This window comes from Lagenorhynchus albirostris, chromosome 11 (genome assembly GCF_949774975.1).
Source record: "Lagenorhynchus albirostris chromosome 11, mLagAlb1.1, whole genome shotgun sequence".
Lineage (NCBI taxonomy): Eukaryota > Metazoa > Chordata > Mammalia > Artiodactyla > Delphinidae > Lagenorhynchus > Lagenorhynchus albirostris.
This window is the reverse complement of record NC_083105.1, coordinates 11,492,464-11,499,288: the sequence shown is the minus strand read 5'-3', so window position 1 is coordinate 11,499,288 and position 6,825 is coordinate 11,492,464.

The following is a 6,825-nucleotide window of genomic DNA, read 5'->3' as shown; positions in this document are numbered from 1 at the left end:
ACCATCTTCGGGAGGAATGGGGACTCGTCGTATCCTCCTGCCCTTCTGGAGGTGGGTTCGCCCACGAAGTGGGCCGGTCGGGAGCGCGGGAGGCTGGAGCGTCGCTTGCCCCGTGGACAAGGTGCTGTTGCCCAGGCGGAGCTTTGAGCTGGTTTGACTTTGCCGAGGTTCTTGTCGCTCCCCCAAGTCCCAGATTCCGGGGAGGGCGGCCGTACGGTGCATCAATCTCGCAGGGGAATCTGATTTTTAAAGCCCAGGGATATTATGCGCTTTAAAATGTAAAATATGAAAGTGTTAAAAGTGACGTCTGTGGAACAAAGACAAGTGAGGGATGTAGAGGAGTCGTTGGACTCAGGAATGGAGGCTGTACTTTCCTCTGAGTCCAGCCCCTCTTGTGAAACGGACAATGTGTCACATACCACATACGGAATGAAAGCGAGCCTCCAGGACACTTCCCATCCCACAGGGAGGCTCCGGATATATCTGTGGACTTTCCGGGGAGGCCCCTCTTGCTGGCGGTCAGGAACCCCAGTCTGCAGTCACTGCTGTCTTCCTGACCTGGGCAAGTCGCCTCACTCCTGAGCCTGGTTCCTCATTTTTAAAAGGGGCTAGTGGAACCCACCTTCTGAGGTTGTCCTGAGGCTTAGAAGAGAGAACATCTGTAGGTGCCTGGGACATAGCTCAACGGTGACGAATGGATGAATGAGAAGAGATTTATCTGGACAGATTGGGTTTACCGTCACTGTCATATGTTGGCCAGGTGCATGCACCCCTCTTCTCACTCTCGCTGGTTCCCCTGGGATGGCTGGTGCTGGAAGGGAAGAGCAGCCCCCCAGGGAAGACGCCTGCCCCCAGGATTCGCCATCACATGCCTTTCATTTGGCTACCAGCCTTGTGCAGGGCAATGAACACACACACGCTCTATAAATCGCTGTGAATGCTTCAGCCTTGAATGAGGAGTGAAACAGTGCGAGTTGTCTGGAATTTTCTTTCCTTGGCAGTCATTCCTGGTGGTGTGATTAAGACCTGTCTCCTGCATTTCCCTTACCTACTTGTCTTCTTTGGAGACATCGGGCAAGTCTGTCTCAGACACCCCAGGCCTCGGTGAGTCACCAAGTCTCTGCCTGGTCTTCCTGCCTTCGCCTCCATTCTGTCCTGTCAATCCCTTAAAGGACCTCTTGAGTGAGTCACCCTCCTGAGGCAGCTCGCAGGGCTCAGATGCTGAGATCTGGGAGCCTCAGTTTCCTCATCTGCGAGGGGCGGGGGTGGTAATAATCGCACCTCCCTCCTAGGGCTGTCCTCCTCGGCACCACATCTGCTCTGGCCCTTTCCTTGCTGCTCCTGTGTGCGATTTTGGTCAGCACCATTGTAAGCATTTTGGATCTTCCCAGAGAGGTGGTAAACCCCATACGATGAATTCTACTACCTCACTCCACCATCCCAAGGGCCTTCTATACACCACTGATGACGAAACGAAAGCAGCATGACTGTCACTGGGTTCTAGGTGATCAGAGAGTTTGGGAGCCCTGAGGGCCCTTGAGAAATTCTAGTCTCACCCCTCCCTGAGCAGCTATTACACAGCTGGCGTTTGCTGAGCACACACCGAGTGCTGGCCTCATTCTGATTGCTTTAAAGAATTCATTAATTTAATATTCATCTGCTTATTTGATAGTCACAGTAACCCCCGTGAGGCTTGCATCATCCCTGTTTGATAAACAGGGAGACTGAGTCCCAAATGAGGTGAAATCCAATGCCCAAGGTCACAAGGCTAGTGAAGGGCAGAACTGGGAACTGAACGCAGGTAGACTATCAAGCTCCTGCCCCTGACAGGAACCTCTCCTGCTTCTAATTCCCTCGCACTTCTTCCCATCCTAGAGAGTAAATATTTATTGAGTTCACTGCACTAAGAGCTCCTGCTGATTGAGCATTAGATATGCCAGGCACGCACTAAACCCTTCACATCCTCTCTCTTGTTGGATGCAATGACTCTAGGAAGTAGAAACTGTCATTCCTTTCATTTCACAGGTAGGGAAACTGAGGCCCACAGAGAGCCCAGGCTCGTGCAAAAAGCCAGCTAGAAGCAGAACCGAGCACAGGTCTCCTGATCTTGGAACCGGTGTTTTTTTCCCCATTGCTTGATGTAGTCTTTCCTGTTTCGTTAATAAGCTTTCCTTGAGTGCCTACCCTAGGCCAGGTCCTGAGCTAGTCGCTGGAGCCATGAAGTGAAGGTGACAGAGCCCCAGGCAGCTCTGGCAGACCATGGACACGTGGGAGTACCGGCCCAGAGCCGCAGGACCCTGCGTTTTCTAGAGGAGCCAGGAATCTGGATTTTTTTGTGTGAATTCCCCTCTCAAATTTTGGCAACGAACTTCAATTTAAAACACCGCAGCTGCGTAGAATACGTCTGTTGTCCTGTTCACTCTGGGGGTTGCCCGTTTGTGACATTTAGTCAAGAAAGACAAATGTGTGAACAAATCCTCTGACAAGGATCGATACAAGACCCCAAGGAGCACCCGTAACCCTGGTTAGGTGGAGGGAGTTGGGAAAGATATTCTGGAAGGAGAGCCTTGAAAAGTGGGTAGGAATTTATGAGGCAGAGACAGGGGAAGGGACTTCCTGGGCACATGGAACAGCACGTGCAAAGGCATGGAGTTGTCAGGGTGAGTTGAGCATTTGGAGAATGGAAGGTAACTCTCTTGTCTTAGGTGTGAATGGGAGACTGTAAGAGATGGGTCTGACCCAGGCCTTTGCTCGAAGCCAAATATGCAGCGGAATGGCAAAAGAAAGTGAGGCAAGGCCTAAAACCTTCTTTGAGGGATTCATTCAACAAGGATTTTCTTGAGTACCACTTACTAAGTACCAGGGACTGAACCATCATAGTGGCTGTTCTCAGGGAGTATCCAACCCAGTGGGGAGGCAGGTAATCAAGCAGTGATGATCTATGACTGCTTGTGGTCAGCGTTGAGTAGGAAATGACTAGTTGCATTAAGAAAAAACATTCTATTCTGTGGTGCCTGGACCACACAGTGAGTTGTTAGAAATGCACATTCCCAGGTCCCACCCAGACCAACTGAGCTCTGGGGGTGGAACTCATGATCTGTGTTTTTATAAGATTTTCTGATGATTCAGATGCATGCCCATGTTTGGGAACCACTGCTCTTAGGTCATGCCAGGACCCACTTTTTTAACAAAAAAATATTTATTTATTTTCCTTTTTTTTTTTTTTTTGGCTGGGTCGAGCCTTAGGTGCTGCACATGGGGTCTTTGTTGAGGCACGCAGGATGCTTCCATTCCGGAACGCGGTCTCTTCGTTGCGGCGCTCGGGTTTCTCTCTAGTTGTGTCGTGTGGGTTTTCTCTTCTCTAGTCGTGGCACGCGGGCTCCAGAGCGCATGGGCTCTGTACTTTGCGGCACGCAGGCTCTCTAGTTGAGGCTCACCAGCTCAATAGTTGTGGCACGCGGGCTGCCCCGTGGCATGTGGGATCTTAGTTCCCCGACGAGGAGGGATTGAACCCGTGTACCCTGCATGGAAGGTGATTCTTACCACTGGACCACCAGGGAAGTCCCTGCCAGGACTCACTTTTATCCACTTTCTCTGCTTGCTTTACTATTTCTTAAACTCCCCAAGACCCTTCCTGCCTCAGGGCCTTTGCACTTACTGTTCTCACCATGACTGCACAACTTTCTCACGACCTTCAGCTCTTTGTTCAAATGTCATCTCCTTGGAGAGGCCGTCCGAAGCATCCAGTTGAAAGAATCGCCCCCAATCTGTCAGACTCAACTCTTCGTCTTACTTTACTTTCTTCATAGTATCCACCACTACCTGGTATTACTTTCCGTATTGATTTGTTTATTTATCTAGTATCTGTCTCCCTCCACTAGAAGGTAAGCTTCATGGGAACAGCGACTTGGTCTCTTTTGTCCTCCCAGCATCTGGGACAGTGCCCAGCATGGCGAGATGCTCAGGAAATATTTTTGAATGAATGAATGAATCTCATAGAGTTTACTCTTCTGGTCATTCATTCATTCATCCAACAAGCACCGATTCTAGAACCAACTCTTGTGCAGGTAATAGGCTTACTGTTGGAAGGGGTGCCGTGGCCATTTGGACGGGGGCAGCCTGATGCCTGGGTCTTCCACACCCCCACCTCCCCCGCACTGCACAGCCAGCTCCCAACCCATAGAACCTCCAGACCTTCCAGACCTTCCAGACCTGAGGGCTCCGTGGAGGAGGAGGGGTTAACAGCGCTGCTTCCCAAAGCCAGGGACTAGGCTGTTTGGGCTGATTGGGAAGCGAGGGCTTTGGGTGAGAAGGAGGCGGAGAGGCAGCTCCTGACAAGTCATTTCCAGGGAATGTTCAATCATCCTGGGGTTGAATGCTTCCTGACAGCCCTGACAAGCAGCGTGCATCTGAGCTGCGGCTCGGTGCCAGGGACACCTGCAGTATTCCACGCACGGCACCCTGGCCGATTGTGCCCACTTCAGGGTGCGAGTCCCTCTGCCATGGTTCCAGAGGTTTCTGCGCTGTCTGGGCTGCTCCTCAGAACCCCATGCTTGTAGAGTGTATTAGCAGGACTGTTGGATGCAAAACAATCCCACTGGGGACATAGAGGCTTTAGGAGAAATTAGTGGGGAAAGGCCTCTTGAGAGTTATCCGGCATGAATCCTCAGGAAGACTTGCTCTAATGCCCTCATGTGAGAGGGCAGTGCAAAAGAGAGGGCTAGTAGATTTGTAGGAATTTTATATATTTGGATCAGGGTTTCTTCATCTTGGTACTATTGACATTTTGGATTGGCTAATTCTCGGGTGTAGGGGCCGTCCTGTGCATTATAGGATGTTTGGCAGCATCTCTGGCCTCTACCCATTAGATGCCAGAATCAGGTCCCTCATTGTGACACCCCAAAATGCCTCCAGATATTGCCAGATGTCCCCTGGGGGGAAAAAATTAACCATGGATGAGGACCACTGATGTATGAACTCAATGGGTAGGGAATATTGATTTTAAAATTGAAATCTGAAAGGATTGGGATTCAGTCTTTCTGCATTGGAATCCTGCTTTGCCTCTCAAGCTCAGTTTCCTCATTGCTGCACGTCTGGGTGCCACGAGGATCAGCTGAGTTAACATATGACAAGTAAGGGTTCTAGACCGGCACCTGACAAGTCTCGAGATTCAGTAAACACCTGCTCTTATTAACAGCCATTGGGATGCTGATGAATCCCCCTAGGGGGACCTATAATGCAGCGGTGGCGTCTGTTGGGCAATTCCCTATAACGCACTGTGTCGCAGCTGCCTTCTGGTACACTGCTTTCTCATGGTGATGACCTTTGCTGTTCAGTTTTCCACTGTTCACGTGGGCCGGGTGGTTTATGTCTCCGCTGATGCAGTACCCGGCGGTGGCCATCTCGGCAAAGGGCAGAGGAAATGTGACTGACTCACCTTCTGTGTGCCCAGAATGCAAAGTGGAGCCCTGAGCTGTGGCCTCGCAATTGCACAGAGGCTGCGATATCCCAATTCTGTCAGCAGGGGGCAGCAGCAGCTGGGAAAATGCCCGCTGCTGCAGGAGGGCGCCCAGGGGCTGCCTCGCTGTTTTGATTTACTTCGCTGCTGCAGGTATTTCAAGTTGAGCAATTCATCCCTCCAGGGCCACCCGAGGTTTCCTTTACCAGCCCATGGTAGTTTATCTGCGGGAGCCAAGAGTTGCTTTTGGAGAACATTCTACATTTAGCGTGTCTGTCCATTTCCAGATGGCTCAGTCTGAACCTAGGCCAAATTGTGCTAGGGACAAAGTTAAACTGGTTCCTGTTGTTCTATGTTCCTTTCCCCCTCTGCTCACCGCACCCCATCCTGACCCTTATCTGAGTGACACAATGCCCTTCCCAGAAAGCACCCCAAGCAGCTGCGCCCTATGCTCAGGCGCCATCTTACCTTGTTCCCCATCCTGCCCCCACCATAGAAACTCAGCAGTCCAGAGTCTCATTCTCTCATCATTTCCCTGAGTCCACTCTTGACCTGTTCCATTGCATTTTCTACCCAGCAGCCAGGGTCATATTTAAAATTTTAAAATTTTGAACAGTCTCTTCCCCAACTTTAAAATTTAAAAGGTGGAAAAGAGTACACAGAAAACATTTCCTCCCACCCTTGACCATAGGCCTGCAGTCACCATCCCCAGGGGCTACCACTCTTAACAGTTCCTCGTACATCCTTTCAGAGAGATGTTATGTACATTGCAGCAAATACGCATGAACGTTCTTTCTTCGCCTTTCTCTTCTCCTTTGCCCCACAAATAGAAGTGCCACACACTCTTCTGCACTTTGCTTTTTTCCATCTAACCATATACTTTGGAGAGGTTCCGTGCCAGTACCCACAGGACCCCTTGTTTAATTTTTTAATCGCGGTGTCCTCTTCAATTGCAGAAAGTGGTTTTCTAAATCTTGTCGTATCGCCACTGCAACCTCCTCAAAGGCTTCCTACTGTCCTGGGTGGGTAACGTCTGCTTCCCCCATAGAGCTGCCAAGCCTGGGGAGCAGGCCACTGCCTATCTCCAGCTTCACCTCACTTTCTGTGCCCTGGGAAGGCTGGCTTTCTCCACCCTCAAACCTGACCTGCTTCTCCTGCCCCAGGACCTTTGCCCCTGCCGTCTCCTCCTAACCTAGTTTACTCCTACTGTGTTTTTCTCAGCTCAAACATCACTTGCTCCATGTGTCCTGTACATTTCATTACAGTGGTGACCATTGTCTGTAGTTATTGGCACTGTAGCATGGTGATTAAGCCATGGGCTCTAAGGCCATACTCCAGAGGTTCAAATCCCAGCTCAGCCACTCTGT